At 40.7% G+C, this 17,441-nt stretch overlaps 1 pseudogene; it reads right to left on the bottom strand.

The window, feature by feature from the left end:
• Positions 1 to 16,370: 16,370 nt before the first annotated feature.
• Positions 16,371 to 17,048, bottom strand: LOC136378411 (large ribosomal subunit protein uL6 pseudogene; annotated as a pseudogene).
• Between the last annotated feature and the right edge of the window lie 393 nt (positions 17,049 to 17,441).

Below are 17,441 nucleotides of genomic sequence, written 5' to 3'. Positions count from 1 at the left end.
ATTCTCTTTTGGCTTTTCTGGTTTTTTTCTCTGCATCTTACTGCATAAATACAAACTAAAATCTGTGGGTTTTTAAAACACCCAATAGCCTAAAGAGGGAACCTATTTTATGTTTTAAATGAGATTTGGAACATGAGCGTAGTTGTGGCTGGCGTCGGTTTCCGTCATGTATTCCTCTCTGTCCTGCATTCTTTTTTCTTTAACCCTTGTCATACATTAGTAACTTTCAGATGAACATCTTCTTCGTCCAATGTGAGCTTGACATTGAGGAGCCGACATGGCTCATGTGTGCCTGAGCAAGCAGTGAGGTAAGAATGAACAGGCACAAAGTAAAGTGTTGGGAAGATAGAGTGACAAACAAAATCTGTTGGCCATCCAGGAAAACCTCTCAACAAAGTAGCAGAGAAAGAAAACAGTTTTAGTTTTATTATTGAATAAGCATTAAACCAGCATGTGATGCACGTCATAGACAATCAACTGCAGAGGTGGCAAAAACAGAAAGAAATCTGACCTTCTCGTGTATAGCCAGGCCACTACACCTTACCTGCCTGTTCTCAAGATAAACTGTCAAGCAAATGGCATCAGTTGCCTCTCATCAGGACTAGACGTGCAAACGCTTCTGACCCACTGTTCTCGGCATCAGCCTCACCAAGGAATACCCAACACAGCTGTTGGAGTAACCAAAGTAGGCCTAAGGTGAAGTCACTCATCATAAACCCCACATCAGCAAACCAAAACGTCACTCAGTTCCTATGCTCAGCTCTCCTGGAACAGGGAGGTCTAGGTCAACCACTCAGTGCTTGCCCGCCCAGCACCAGTCAGAAGACCCAGCTCTGAGAAGTCTCTTTGCTCCATAGAAGAAAATGAACCCTACTTTAATCAATCAGCTAATGCCCAGTACAGTGTGTCCTCACTTAACGCCATCAATAGGTTCTTGGAAACTGTGACTTTAAGCACAAAATGATGTTTAATAAAACTAATGTTACCAGAGGCTAATTGATATAAACAAATGTTAAGTCCCTACTTCATTTTACTGGCCACAAAAAACATCCCCAAACTTCCAAATGAAGACCCAAAACATTTCTAATATTAAACATTAAAATAAATGTGAGTGATACACACGCATTTGAGAAAAAATTAATAAGAAATATGTGAGATCATTCTTTCCCAACCTGTTTATTCAAGTTCAGAGTCCTGGGTGGCCGGAGCCTCTCTCAGCAGCCCAAGACACAGGCAGGACCCATCTTGGACAGGACACCCTTCTGCCACAGGGTCTACTCACCCACTCTCCAAAGACAGGGACAATTTAGATGAGAATTTACCTTCACTGTTCATCTTCAGGATGTAGGAAGAAACTGGAGTCCCCAGAGAAAACCCACGCAGACATGGGAGGAATGTGCAATCTCCACAGAGACCGTGGCCCCAGCCAGAGATTGATTTGTTTTTCTCATCAACATTAGAACAAAACAACATCCAACAAAACGATGTTATTCAAAGACCTGTTGTATAACTTCCTTGAATGTTGCCCGACCTATGAATCACTGAAAAAAGCCTGTAAGATCTTTAAAATGCACTCAGTTGAATCTTTGACTACCTATCTCGTATGACCAAAAATGAAAATCTTCTTGTCTTTCTTATCATTTTTATTAACTTGACTGAGCAAAAAAAAAAAAAAATGTAGAAAACAGAATTCAAATCATAAAAATATTAGACAGATATGAAGGGAACGGAGGCTCCAAGGTGTGCTACCTTGCTCCTCAAATTCTTTAAACAATGATGCGGTTCATCCAGATTGGATTAATTAAACAACAGAGTCACATTTACTTGCTTTTCTCTATTTTTTATTTCAGCATAGTTTTTGTTTTTTTTTTTTTTGAAAAGACTTGTAGTGCAAGAAAGGAAATAATTTGGGGAGAAATAACAGCACAATCAAGTCTGATGTTTACAATCTGAAATCATTTGTGTGGAAAATCAGTACTTTGGGATAAATATAATACAAAACTCCCTGCAATCATGAGACTAGAGGGGGCGACCCAGGAATCAGAAGACACCAAGAGTTTATAGCTAATTTATTCCATCTAACTTTTGATTATAGCATTTACCTAGCAAGTGGCATCCAATTAAGGCGTGAGTCATAATGCACCTGGGGATGGCTGTCTCGGTGCCAGCAGCCCTCTGCTACCAGGTGGGATTGTACAGGCACTTCAGGGCATTGCTAAGAGAGCAGGCAACAAAGGCTCAGGACCCGAGTGAGCAAGACTCACAGCATCCGGTGTTCTTTTCCTAAAGACCTGAAACCTGTCTGGGCAGGGTTGCTCTCTCATTCATATTACTAGGAGCTGTCAAGAGCCCTTCCTATCAGACTAATAATACTTGAGGTCTAGAGTCTCTCTGTGAGGTGCCAGGAAAAAAGGACTTCTCGGGTTTTGCTCTCACAGAGCCCCTCCTGTATTTGCTATTGCATTTCTGATACTGATTTATGCTTACTGCAGAGGGAGGCTCTGTAACAGGCTTGTTGAAGATGCTGGCTATTAGCTGTGCAAAGGGGTGACCATTGTGAGAATTTTGTCATTACTCGGCCTCTTACACGCCTCACCTTATAAAGAGAGTCCTACAGTTCTCCCCTCATTCGATCTTTTGTAACACAGAATAAGGGAGAGAGAAAGAGAAAGACAGGACTGCGGAGTGCAGAGAACCGGGAGAGGGAGAGAAATGCCAAGGGCCACCTGGGCTCCCGAAGGTGGAGGAGGAGAGTTAAGAAGGAGTTAGAAAGGGAGGCAGCCTCACAGCAGCTTGGGCAAGTGAGACTTGGGGTTTCAGCAGGAGCCACTGAGGGGTGTGAGAAATGCAGTACCCTCTAATGTGCTCTGGGAGTCAAAGTGCATTTCCTTTACTGCAGCCCCGCTCTGAGCCTGGGCCACAGGAAGGCAGGGCGAAGTCTAGTCCAAGATGGTTCGTTTTCTCACTGTACAGAATATGAGGTGATCATCACAATGTTTATAGTAAACATTCAGATTGTGCCCTATGGAAGAGCCGGCAGACTTGACTTTCTCACACAGGAAAGCAGCTCAATATATAGGAAGGAAGGAGGGAAGGAAAGAAGGAAGGAAAGAAGGAAGGAAGGAAGGAAGGAAGGAAGGAAGGAAGGAAGGAAGGAAGGAAGGAAGGAAGGAAGGAAGGAAGGAAGGAAAGGGGGGAAGGAGGGAGGGAAAGGCAAACATCCTTTGGTCTCTTCATTTATAGTAATTTACATATGCATGAAAGTTTCTACAAAATAAAGTGAAAGTACACTGTTTAAAAATTGTTTCATTTCTTTCTAAATTTAGCTTTGTATCCTAAACATTTTCCATGTTAGTATATGGAATTTTCTCATTTTGATTAATCACAATAGAATTTCAGTGTTGAATAATCCAAATTTAGTTAACCAATTCCCTATTGTTGAACATTTTGCTTCTTTGCATTTTCTTGATTTTGCAAAAAAAAAAAAAAAAAAAAAAAAAGTGCTACGGTCAGTCAATTCTCTGCACCTAAATCCTTTTTGCACAGTTTCCTACAGAATAAACTCTAGATAAAATATCAAATCTAGCCTGACCAGGTGGTGGCGCAGTGGATAGAGCATCAGACTGGGATGCGGAAGACCCAGGTTTGAGACCCCGAGGTCGCCAGCTTGAGCGCAGGCTCATCTGGTTTGAACAAAGCTCACCAGCTTGGACCCAAGGTCACTGGCTCTAGCAAGGGGTTGCTTGGTCTGCTGAAGGCCCACGGTCAAGGCACATATGAGAGAGCAATCAATGAACAACTAAGGTGTCGCAATGCGCAACGAAAAACTAATGATTGATGCTTCTCATCTCTCCATTCCTGTCTGTCTGTCCCTGTCTATCCCTCACTCTGACTCTCTCTCTGTCTCTGTAAAAAAAATAAAATTAAATTAAAAAGATATATATCAAAGCTAATTAGGCAGAGGCAGATTTAACAGCGGGTACACCGGGCACATACTCTGGGCCCTGACTTCTGAATGGCCCCTCAAACCCCCAACTTTATACTTTTTTCTAATGTAAGGGGCCCGATATTTTTTTCTGCACCTGGGGCTTCAACCAACCTTAATTCACCTCTGTAGTTAGGATAGTTTTAGCAACAAATAACAGTGTCATATACCAAAAGATACTACTTACCTCTCTCTACAAGAAATATGAAGGTATTTCTAGATCATTTCAGAGGCTCAACAATATGGGGATCCTGGATAAGTGTCTCTACAATTGTCTTGTCCCTGTGTTCATGGTGTCAAGCTGGCTGCCGCAGATCCAAGCCCCTTGTCACGCACAGCAAACTCCCAAACAGGAAGCAAGTAGGAGATGAGGGGGAAAGAGGAGCTCTTTTTACTACAGTATATACCCTGTTATCAGTAAGAAACTTATTGTCCAGAAGTCCCAACAGACACTCTCTTCTGTCTTACTAGACAGAGCTGGGTCTCAAGGCTAACCCCACCTGTGAGAAAGGCGAGGAACCCTCCTGGGGGCAGGCATGCCTCCTTCCACCACCGTCTGTCCCCCACTCACCCTCTTCTACCTGCCCCAACCCGTATTCCCTCTGGTGATCATCATACATTTGCCTGTGTCTATAAATTTGGTATTTATAGCAAAATCATATGGTATTTGTCTTTCTCTGACTGACTTATTTCACTGAACATAATACCCTCTCCATCCATGCTGTCACGAAAGGTAAGATTTCCTTCTTTCTCATAGCTGAGTAGTATTTCATTGTGTAAATATACCATAGCTTTTTAATCCACTCATTTACTGATGGGCACTTTGGCTACTTCCAGACATTGGCTATATATGTATAGTAAATAACACTGCAGTGGACAGAGGGGGGTGCATATATTCTTTTGAATCAGTGTTGTGGGTTTCTTAGGATATATTTCCAGAAGTGGGATTGCTGAATCATAAGGCAGTTCCATTTTTAATTTTTTGAGGAAACTTCATAATGTTTCGCAGGCAGCTAAACCCATCTGTATTTCCACCAACAGTGCAGGAGGCTTCCCTTTCCTCCACACCCTCACGAACACTTGCATGATAATTTTACTTTAAATTGCAAGTTGCCTTGGAAGTCAAACTACAAGTTTCTGAGAAAAGTAAACTAGCCATTAGCATAGTGAAATAAAACAGAGTTCCCGGAAAAGAAGAGAGGAGAACACGGGAAGGCAGAAGCTTGGTGTTTAGTCTGCTCGGGCTGCCACGACAGAGACCGTCAACTGTGCACCTTGTGAACAACAGAAACATTTTCCTCACAGTTCCAGAGGCTGGGAATTCCAAGATCAAGGGCACAATTTTTCTCCATCTTCCTATTAGAATCCCATTCCCCTTCTCCCTGGTTTCTAGAACGTGTACCAATGCCACATTTGAGATTCCTTTTATTTTCAACCCAAGCTTCATCTCTTCTTTTTATTTTTCTGTTATTACTTTTTAATTAACATTTTTATTTTATAAATTTATTATATTAATTCTTGCTACCTGTTGGTAGCAAGATAAAATACATTGGGCTCACTTTGTTAAAGATGGCGCTGCCCACATGGAAGCCCACCACCCAGGTGATTGCTTGGGATGGGTGTGATTGTATTAATGTGTGTTGGGGGCAAGCTGTGGGCAGGCAGGATCCTTGTAGCCTGAGGCTTGGTTTTGGGACTAAGCCTTTCCCACCCTCTTTGATGTGAGGTGGTGCACTCTCATGAGGAATCCTTATGCCTCAGACAAGTGACTTTGTATTAGACACTTCCTTATTTGTATATTGGATTAAACATTTTGATTTCTACACTATAAAATGGGGCAGACCGAGAGCTTGCTCTCTCTCAGTTCCTGAGATAAGCATTAAAGGAGAGAGCAGAGAGAGGCCACGTGGAGGAGGCCAGGAGAAGCAGTCAAGATGGTGGAGTGCTGAGTGAGAAGCCAGTTTGTGCAGAGTTTGTGCAGGGAGAAGGAAGGAGATGGGGAACAAAGGAGAATAAGTCTGGTGAGCTAGAAACCTCTAGAAACTCGGATAAATCAGTAGCTTCGTGAGCACTGAATGAGTGGGTTTTGGAGCCCAGTGTGTGTTTTTACTTGCCCACCCGGTGCAAGCTAGAATTAAAGGTAATGGCCCACCAGTTCTTGGCTCTGTTGTTTCATTACCGTCTGTCCAAATCCAGTGCGAACCTGCATGGGCCAGGCGGCTGTGATGGTGGCCGTGGCTGCTGACTTCACACTACCTCCCTTATTTCCATTCACTAAATTTATAAAATATCACCAGGACATAGGTCAGATTTCATGATAAAAAAATGAGGGAACTATTAAAATTTTAGTGTAAGGAACTTCCAAACGTGTAACAATTTTTTTGTTTTTTAGTTTATTTGAACCAAACTGTCTACAGTTGCTGGGAAACAAGATCTCAACTGATTGAGAAAGTGCTCCAGAAAATGGCGACCTCACCACTTATTTCATACATCAGAATCAAAGAGGAAGATGTAAGAGGGTTACATGAAACTGATTGCTGTTACATTAGGGAGGAGGTAGAAAGCAAAACTGGAAAATCTCTGGGATTGGATAAAAGTAAAAATGTATAAACTGAAGCTTCTTTTACAGGAGGAGAAATAAGATAGTTAATTAACATGATAATAAGAACAATAAGAGGGTTTGTTGGTTCCTGCTCTGGTGGGACTCCTGCCCTGGGTGGGGGGGAAGATTACTTTACATTTCAAAGGTATGTTATTAGGTACATCGTTGTAGGTGCAAAAGACAACAGACAGCCTAGATTAAGGCAAGCATTGACCTTTGTTAGAGAAAAATACTTCCCTAAAATAGGACTATCCACCAAACTTTCTGCTTTTAGTTAGAAAGTTTTCATTTCAGGCCATCCTTTGTGGTTACTTTAGACTCTGAGTTTTCAAGGCCATCGTGCAGGCTTTCCCTGAGCTTGTCAGGTTCAGCATGTGGCCTGTAAAGCCAGTAGCCACGGCCACCATCACAGCAGCCTGGCCCATGCATGTTCGCATTAAATTCAGACAGATGGTAATGAAACACAGAGCTAAGAACTGGTGGGCCATCATCTTTAATCCTAGCTTGCACCTGGCGGGCAAGTAAAAACACACACTGGGCTCCAAAACCCACTCAATTCTGTTGTAAGGTATCTAAATCCACAAATCTGCAGGTGTTAGTAGAGGTATATAGTACAAATAAGTTTTTGAAAAGTTTTATTAAAGGAGGAAACTTATTAAATATGCCTGCCTCCTATAGCTGACACAGGGCAACAGACCCAAATTGTTCAGGGGCTGTTTATATACTCCTAATTATACATGGGAGGGGAGAAAACCTGACATCATGGCATAAATTTATACCTTTGTTTAGAGATACATACATTAATTACATGCTTTCAGGAGGGGAGGGGTGGTTTCCATGGGAACAAATGCCTGCAAATAATCCATCAGCCTAAGAAAAGATTTAATTCCTTTCTCTGGATATCTATGGGGGAAGGTCAGGGAATCCAAGTCTCCTTCCTCTTTCTGCATTTACAACACAATGCCATCTTGGTCTTATGCTAATCACACAAGCATGGAAATCACACTCACAATATCTTTCTGCACGCCTAGCCCAAATTAATAAAATATTCTTTAAATTTCCTAAAATATTAATATCAATTCTGTAGTTTTGGGCACTTGACAATTCAATGCTCACAAAGCCACTGACTTATCCGAGTTTCCTAGAATCAAAGTTTCTAGCTCACCAGCCTTATTCACCTCTGTTCCCCATCTCCTTCTCTCTGCACAAACTCTGCACAAACTGGCTTCTCTTTCAGCATTCCACCATCCTGGCTGTTTCTCCTGGCCTCATCCTCATGGCCTTTCTCTGCTCTCCTTTCTAATGCTAATCTTAGAAACCAAGAGCAAGCAAGCTCCCAGTCTGCCCCACGTTATAGTGTAGAAACCAAATCCTTTAATACAATATACAAACAAGGAAGTCTCTGATACTAAGTCACTTATCTGAGGCTGTTGGGCAGATAAAATGTATTATGCTCACTTTGTTAAAGAGGCCATCGCCCAGGTGATATTAATGTGTGTTGGAGATCGTTGTAACCTGGGGCTTGGTTTTGGGATTAAGCCTTTCCCACCCTTTTTGCTGTAGGGCGGTACAATCCAATCATGCCTCAGAGAAGTGACTTTGTATTAGAGACTACCCTATTTTGTATATTGGATTAAAGGTTGTGAAGCTACACTATAAAATAGGGGTAGAACGGGAACTTGCCGCTTGGTTCCTGAGATTAGCAAGAGAGAGCAGAGGAGAGCAGAAGGAGGCCACGTGGAGTAGGCCAGGAGAAGCAGCCAAGATGGCGGAGTACTGAGTGAGATGCCAGTCTGTGTAGAGTTTGTATCTGGGATAAGGAAGGAGATGGGGAACTGAGGAGAATAAGGTTGGTGAGCTAGAAACCTTTGATTCTAGGAAACTCGGATAAGTCAGTGGCTTTGTGAGCACTGAGTGTGACTGGGTTTTGGAGCCCAGTGTGTATTTTTTACTTGCCCGCCGGGTGCAAGGTAGGATTAAAGGCTATGGCCCACCAGTTTTTGGCTCCATGGTTTCTTTACCGACTGTCCGAATCCAATGCGAACCTGCAAGGGCCGGGTTGCTGTGATAGTGGCCCTGGCCCTGATTACTGGCCTTACAGAGGCATAATGGGATTCCTCATGAGAGTGCACCACCCCCTATCATGCAACAGTTAAGGGTGTGGGGAAAAGCTTAGTCTTAAAACTAAGCCTTAGGCCAGGGGTCGGGAACGTTTTTGGCTGATAGAGCACCACATATTTTAAAATGTAATTCTGTGAGAGCCATACAATGACCCGTGTACATTAAGCATTATCCAATAAAAATTTGGTGTTGTCCCGGAGGACAGCTGTGATTGGCTCCAGCCACCTGCAACCATGAACATGAGTGGTAGGAAATGAATGGATTGTAATACATGAGAATGTTTTATATTTTTAACGTTATTTTTTTTTTATTAAAGATTTGTCTGCGAGCCAGATGCAGCCATCAAAAGAGCCACATCTGGCTCACCAGCCATAGGTTCCCAACCCCTGCCTTAGGCTATAACCACCCTGCCTGCTTACAGCCTGCCCCCCACACACAATGCAAACTATAAGTGAGCAAACATATATACCAATTTATAAACTTATTTGACCAACATGGCCCCTTTTTTGTCCACAAAATGTATCAATTTTTATTCTGTGATATAAAGAATTCTAAGTAAACTTCAGACCACTCATAAAGATGCCTTTAAAAATCTGGCTCAGTGGTAGAGCATTGGCCCAGAATGTGGATGTCCCAGGTTCGATTCCTGGTCAGGGCATACAGGAGAAGTGACCATCTGCTTCTCCCCACCTCCTTCTCTCCCTACTCTCTCTCTCTCTCTCTCTCTCTCTCTCTCTCTCTTCCTCCTTCTCCTCCTCCTCCCACAGCCATGGCTTGAGTTTGAGTGCATGGTGCTGAGGATGGCTTTTTGGAGCCTCTGCCTCAGGTACTAAAAATAGCTCAGTTGCAAGCACAGCCCCAGATAGACAGAACATTGCCCCTGATGGGTGGCTGTGGGTTGCTAGGTGGATCCCAGTTGGGGCAAATGCAAGAGTTTGCCTCTCCATCTCCCCTCCTCTCACTTGGAAAAGAAGAAGAAGAAGAAAAAAAACCTTAGTTTTGTTTTTGTGGTAGGCAGAATTTTACGACAGCCCCTGCCTGATCCTTATGGGCTGCTATAACTATCAATAAATACCATGAACTGAGTAGCAGCTTGTAACAAGAGCAGTTTACTGCTTACAGCTTGGGAGGCCAGAAGTCTGAGCTCAGGGCACAAACACAATCAGGTGAAGGCTCTTCTTTAGGTTGGAAAGATTTCTCCCTGTGTCCTTACATGTTGGAGAGGACAAGGGACCTCCCCAAGCTTCTTTATAAGCTTCATAATCTAAGTACCTACCTGTCGGTCAAATAAGTTTATAAATAGGATATATATGTTTGCTTACTTAAAGTTTGCATTGGTTGTGGGACTGTAAACCAGTCATTATAGCCTAAGGCTTAGTTTTAAGACTAAGCCTTTCCTGCCATTTTAATACTAAGATCTTTTCAAAACTAAGCTTTTCCCCACACCCTTGACTGTTGTATGATGTGGGGTGGTGCACTCTTATGAGAAATCCCATTAATGCCTTGGATAAGTGACTTTGTATCAGAGACTTCCTTATTTGTATATTGGCTTAAAGGTTTTAATTTCTACGCTATAAAATGGGGTGACCGAGGGCTCTCTCTCTCTCTCTCTCTCTCTCTGTTCCTGAAATTAGCATTGCATAGGAGAGGTAGCTAAGATGGCGGAGTGCTGAAGGAGAAGCCTGTTTGTGCAGAGAGAAGGAGATGGGGAACAGAGGTGAATAAGCTGGTGAGGTAGAAACCTTTGATTCTAGGAAACTCAGATAATTCAGTGGTTTTGGGAGCCCTGAATGGAAAGGGAAGTGTTTTCCCACTGTGTGTATCTTCTTGCTGTTGGGAAGATAAATTATATTATGCTCACTTTGTTAAAGATGGTGCTGCACATGTGGAAACCCATCACCCAGGTGATGGTATTGGTTGCCCTTCTTGCTTGGGATGGGCGTGATTATATTAATGTGTGTTGGGGGCGGGCTGTGGGCAGGCAGGATCCATGTAGCCTGGGGCTTGGTTTTGGGACTAAGCCTTTCCCACCCTTTTTGATGTGGGGTGGTGCACTCTCATAAAGAATCTCATTATGCCTCAGATAAGTGACTTTGTATCAGAGACTTCCTTGTTTGTATATTGGTTTAAAGGTTTTGGTTTCTACACTATAAAGTGAGGCAGACCGGGAACTTGCTCTTTCTCAGTTCCTAAGATTAGCATTAGAAAAGAGAGCAGAGTAAGGCCACGTGAAGGAGAGGAGAAGCAGCCAAGATGGCAGAATGCTAAAGGAGAAGCCAGTTTGTGCAGAGAGAAGGAGATGGGGAACAGAGGTGAATAAGGCTAGTGAGCTAGAAACCTTTGATTCTAGGAAACTCAGATAAGTCAGTAGCTTTGTGAGCACTGAATGAGTGGGTTTTGGAACCCAGTGTGTGTTTTTACTTGCCCACCAGATGCAAGCTAGGATTAAAGGTAATGGCTCACCAGTTCTTGGCTTCGTTGTTTCATTGCCATCTGTCGGAATCAAATTCAAACCTGCTTGGGCCAGGTGGCTGTCATGGTGGCCATGGCTACTGGCTTTACAAGCTGCAAGAAATATATTTTACCATGTGAGCATAGAAGAGGGCACAGGCTCCAGATATGAGCCCAACCCCCAAGCAACATCTTGATTGCAACCTTGTGAGAAGCTCCAACCCAGAGGCCCCAGTTAAGTCATAACAGGATCCCTGATTGTTGCAGTAATATAATGTTATAGTAATTAAATATATAGAAATATAGAAAAATATGAAGATATATAGAAATAATTAAGATATAATATTAAAAGCAATTAAGGAAAGTAAATAATGCTATGCCATCTGGATAGGAATTAATCTAGTATATACAAATATAATAGGCAGATTCTGCCTTTCACTCAGGGCCCAGTTAGTGTGTGTGTGAAGTTATACATAGATAAGAAGTGGCTTGATGTCATCACTCTGTAGGTTAACATAAACAAGAAACTTTCCTAGTAATGTCTAAAAGGGTTTAAAAGTGGCTCGATGTGACATTTCAGTACATTAACATATAATGGGGTCCCTGGTAAGAACTCCCAAAAAGGTGGTTTGAGGTGATAATCCTGTAAACTGACACCTGTTAGAAGGAGTTGGCCAGAAAAGGTACTAAAGCTAAGGGGCCCCCCTGCTGCGGTAGTCACCCAGACTCCAACATGAACATGGACTGTCTCCACACTGCTCTGACCAAAGACAGCCGAGAGGAGTACGCCGACGGAGCCCCCTTAAGCTGTACCCAGGCATGCCAAAAAGATTTGTAAGTAATAAACTGCCTGTGTGATTCTTGCAACTAACTTGTGTGTTGGTCATGTCTTTCCTCCTGTGGCGATTGGTCTCAGTACCAGTAAGTAGAATGCCATAACTAGCCTTAAGAGTAGTCTTGAAGAGGCTGCCAGCCCTGCTGTTAAGCAAGAGTGTCCCACTGTGCGGGGAAGTCGAATCGGGGTCACCTGTTCGACATAGAGCTCGGGCTCTACTGGGACACTGATCCACTGAAACTATGATATAATTAATGTGTTGTTTTAAGTTTAAGTTTGTGGCAGTTTGTTGTGCAGCAATAAAAATCTAACACACAGGTCAAATTTAAATGTTAAATATGATAAGTGCAGCAGCCTAAAAATAGGATTGATGTTGGGCAAATAAAGTCTGTATTTTTTTTTTAATTTGCTCACTTTAGTGTTAAAAAAAATGGTGCTGGGCAGCGCCAGGTATATGTCTGTGAAATTACAAATTACCTTCCTGCTTGGGAAGGGCTGTTGTCTTGCTAAAGAGTGCTGAAGGAGAAGGAGGGGCTTTGGGACTGGTGAGGAGAAACCGGAGAAGAGTCTCCTGGTTGTGGAACCGGATACTGTGTCAGTGACTTTGGGAGCCCTGAGTGAAAGGGAAGTGTTTTTTCCCTGTGTGTTTGCTCATTGGCCAGTGCGAGTCTTGAAAAAGGAATGGCCCACCATTTTTTGGATCCACTGTTTCTTTACCGTCTGCCCAAATCTAATGGCAACCTGCATGTTCATGGCCACAACGGTGGCGACTGCTGGCCATACAGTTGAAAATTTTAAAAGTTTATGGTTCCACAAGAAAAAAATAGTTATAATTGTGACAAAAAACTAATTTAAAATTTAGATTAACTATTGAACGGCCAGCTATAGATCTTCTATTGATTAGGCAAAATTGAAAACATTGACATCTTTTGATTTTAAACATTAAAATAGTTTTTAAAGGCTCACATTAGGTAAAATATTTTAAAAGTCAATTAAATAATTACAATGCCTCTAATAAATCAGTATGTCAATGAAATCATTTCTAATGTATTTAAAAACACTGTAGATTTGATTAAATAAGAACTAAATAAAAGTCATAATAAATTGTGAAATAAGATGGCAGGAGAGATACACTATCCCAGGACTAAAGAAAACCAGTTCTATTTCCTGGTTGTAATTCTCTTTTAGCAGAATTTATATTAGTATCCTCACCTGGTGAAATGGCAACCCAAAATGGCAGGCTTGCCATATTGAATAAATTATAACCCTACCTCTTCTTTAAAATTTTTAAATTTAAATCTTTTTAAAACATTACCATCTCACTATAAATTCTTCAAATTTTAAATCTTTAAAATTTTTAACATTTAACAAGTCTCACTTGTGAATCAGAGTCCATTTTTGAATTATATAATTATGTACTATGCAGTGCATGTGACAGACATTACACTACATATATAAAAAGCTTTTACTTTCTAGACAATTTGATCCCATTAGGATCAGCAAGAAAATTAATTTGACGGGCTACCCAGATTCTATCTAATGATCTAATTGAAGGTGTTGTTATGACCCCGCTTTCACATTTCTTAGAATGGTTCTAAGCAATGACACTTGCCGAATCTATTCAATTTAAGACAGGCCTCGTAGTAATGACACAGGAAAATTCAAGAGGAAGGACTAGCTATAAAATAAAGCTGTGGAGCCTGACCTGTGGTGGCGCAGTGGATAAAGCGTCGACATGGAAATGCTGAGGTCGCCAGTTCGAAACCCTGGGCTTACCTGCTCAAGGCACATATGGGAGTTGATGCTTCCAGCTGCTCCCCCTTTTCTCTCTCTCCTCTCTCTCTCTCTCCCTCTCTCTCTCTCCTCTCTAAAAAATAAATAAATAAATAAATAAATAAATAAATAAATAAATAAAAGAAAAGAAAAAAAAGAAGGAAAAATAAAATAAAGCTGTGACTCGGACTTTTTAATATTAAATTTCCCTATTGGGCCATCTGTTTGTCTTCTTTGAAGAAAAATGTCTTGTCTTGTCCTCTTCCCAGTTTTTGATCAGATTGTTTTGGGGTTTTTTTATTTATCTGACAGAAATGAAAACATGTTCACTATCGCTAATTGTCAGGGAAGTACAAAATCAAAATACATTGAGATGCCACCTCACACCAGTCAGAATGGTTATTATCAAAAAGTCAACAAGTAACATATTTTGGAGAGGATGTAGAGAAAAGAGAACCTTTGTTGTTAATAGGACTGCAAATTGGTGTGGCTACTATGGAAAACAGTATAGAAGTTTCTCAAAAAGTTAAAAATAGAACTACCTTTTGACCCAGCGATTCCACTTCTGGGTATTTGTCCAAAAAATTCGAAACACTTATTTGAAAAGATAGGTCTACCCCTATATTTCTTGTAGCATTATTTACAATAGCTAAGATATTGAAGCAAACTAGGTGTCCATTAATAGATGGATAAAGAAAACATACATGCATAAACATATATATTTATATATAATGAAATATTAGGCAACAATAAAAAAGAATGAAATCTTGCCATTTGCAACAACAAAAATTGACCTAGAGAGTATTATGCTAAATTGAATAAGTCAGACAAAAAAAAATACTGTATAGTTTTAATTATATGTGAAATATAAAAATACAAAACTGAAAAAACAAAACAAAACAAAAATATACTCATAAAAAGAAACCCAAAGGAATGATTACCACAAGGGCGAGCTGAGGGCAGGCTGAAAAGGTGAAGAAGAATAACTCTATTGTATACCAGAAACTAAGGTAATTAATATAATATTGTGTATCAACTACACTTCAATTAACAAATAAATAAATGCCTGACCTGTGGTGGCAGAGTGGATGAAAGTGTTGACCTAGAACACTGAGGTCGCCGGTTTGAAACCCTGGGCTTGCCTGCTCAAGGCACATATAGGAGCTGATGCTTCCTGCTCCTTCTCCCTTCTCTCTCTCTCTCTCTCTCTCTCCTCTCTAAAATAAATAAATAAAATCTTAAATAAATAAATAAATAAAATTTTCCTTCTCACCTGTGCCACATTTATGAGTGTATTGGTTATAAATGGATTTGCATGTGAAAATGTCTGTTATTGTCATAGTAGCCTATACCTTTGCAGCATTTTGCATACCTGTCATTATTTAATTAATAGTTTATAAATATTTAGTTATCATTCATCTTTCTAAGAACACTCTCAACTTCATGTAGGTAAGCCTACCTCTCTGGTATCTACCATAACTTCTCTAGTGCCCAGCAGAACAATAAAGACTGTTTATAGACTGGTCTTTAAAAGCTGCTTTTCTATAACTTGGTTTTCTATTTATACTTTTTTCCTGATTTCATCATTATAAAAATTTTCAGCAGATGGGAGAAATATAAAGTGATTCCCCTGAAATTCAAATTCTTCTAGGAAAGTGGTTCTTTACCAGGAATCATTTTCTTGAAAATACCAATGCCCAGGTTACATCTACAGGGATATAATTTAGCCATCAGAGTTTTTCAGCCCTGTGATGACAGCTGTGAGATCCACTGCACTAAGCTAGTAGTTCTCAATGTTAATATGCTTAGAATCAGTGGGGGTGGCTGTTAGAAAGTTCTTTCTCTCCATCACAACATGATAGACTAAATAAATGTTTCAATTCCTCTCCCCCCACCCTTGTGCCACCTAAGATTGTGGTGCCTCTCCACTGTGGAGGAGGCATACTTCCCTCTGATTTCTGCTGAGCCATGTGACTTGCTTTGGCCAATGGGATGTTACCCGACATGACACAGGCAGAGCCTGGAAAAGCGCCTTTGTGATCAGGCCTGCACCCTGGCACTCGTGCCACTGTTATGAGAAAAATATGCTTGTTCTCGCCAGCTGGTGTCATGAGGAGGATGAGCGACACATAGAGCAGAGCCAAATTAATCCAGTCAAGCCGTTTAGATCAACTGACTCCCAAATGAGTGGGGAAAGCCCAGCTAAGATTAATTAGCAGAGCCACCAGGCAATGTCACCTTAGATCAGCTGAACAGCCCCCCACCCCACCGTTGTCTACCTACAGATAAGGTGACTACTTTAGTCAGAATCCTTATGTTTATAACTAAGTAGAAGCTATCCCAAACTCATTTTGAAATAAAAGAGAATTTTCAGCCTTACAAAATGAATAGTACAGGAATCAGCACAGCTTCATAAATGACAGAAACCAAGTTTTTAAATGGTATTGTCAAAAATGTGTCCCCCTGTCCCCCTCCATGTTGGTTTCATTCCAGGGAAAGTCTGACAAGTGACAGAAAAAATGGTCCAGGTTTCCATTCTTAAAGTGACCAACTTTTTTTGTGTGTGTGTGTGTGTGTGTGTAAGTGTGTGAAGTTATTTTTATTGCATCTTTAAAACATGAGAAATGAGTCCTAGAAATCATGCGCCATCTTGCTGTTTCTATAGCTCAACAACTTAGATCTTATTCATCAACCTGCTGAACTGTTCCTTTTTCAGAAATATAGATACCATCCAAAAATTTTCTGATATCCTTGTTTTTAGCTATTGTGGCTTGCTGAATCAACGCAGCTGAATTTTATACAAGCTCAATGTCGTTTCCTTCAAGAATCAGTTCATCTTTCTGGGCTTGAGAGACTGAACAAGCAACACCTGACCTCATCCGAATCCTGCAGATGTATTTTTAACCCAAGAAATTTCTGATTTTAACAAGAGAACCATTCTCCTGAATAATGACGTTGATGGGGAAGTGAGCGTACACAGACCTAATCTTGTAACAAAAGCCCAGTGTTACACCCTTGATCATGTTCTGTACATGACTGCAGATAGTGTGAACTGTAGCCAGTTCCTTTCTGTTTCCCCACTGTTTGTCAACCCGGAGCCTCTTCTTTTTCTTTCCAAGGAGGCTGAGTTCTACATTCATGTGATTGAAGTCCCTCCACAAGGTGCCTCTGGGACCCTTCACAATAGCTGTGCGTCCCTTCAGAGTGACATCGACATTTTCTGGGATGTCAACCGTCTGATTGCTGAGAATGGTCTTCATCCTCGCAGTAGATGAGGCAAAGAGCAAGGTGACCAACTTTTTTATAATGAAAAGGAGGACAAAAATAAATTGAAGAAAATAATATTGTAAATAAAAGAAAGATTTTATTCATTGCAACAATAATAGACTATAATATGATAAATATACAATAAAAATATTTGTAACATTTTATATTGTAATTATGCTTACATGCCTATTAATTTTTAATATTAATTTTTAAAAAAAGAAATATTTTAAAGAAAAACATTCATTCAATATCCATTAAATGAATTTTTTTGTCAATGTATTATCTTATAACAATATATTGGAAATATCTGAACAAAAAATATCCTTCATATTGAATTTTATGTGAATTGTGCTTACCTGTCTATGATTGAATGTTCACTGAGAAAGAAATAATCGTGAATCTACAAT

Source organism: Saccopteryx leptura, chromosome 7 (assembly GCF_036850995.1).
Source record: "Saccopteryx leptura isolate mSacLep1 chromosome 7, mSacLep1_pri_phased_curated, whole genome shotgun sequence".
NCBI lineage: Eukaryota > Metazoa > Chordata > Mammalia > Chiroptera > Emballonuridae > Saccopteryx > Saccopteryx leptura.
The sequence above is the reverse complement of the archived record's forward strand: the minus strand, read 5'-3'. Positions and strand labels throughout refer to the sequence as shown.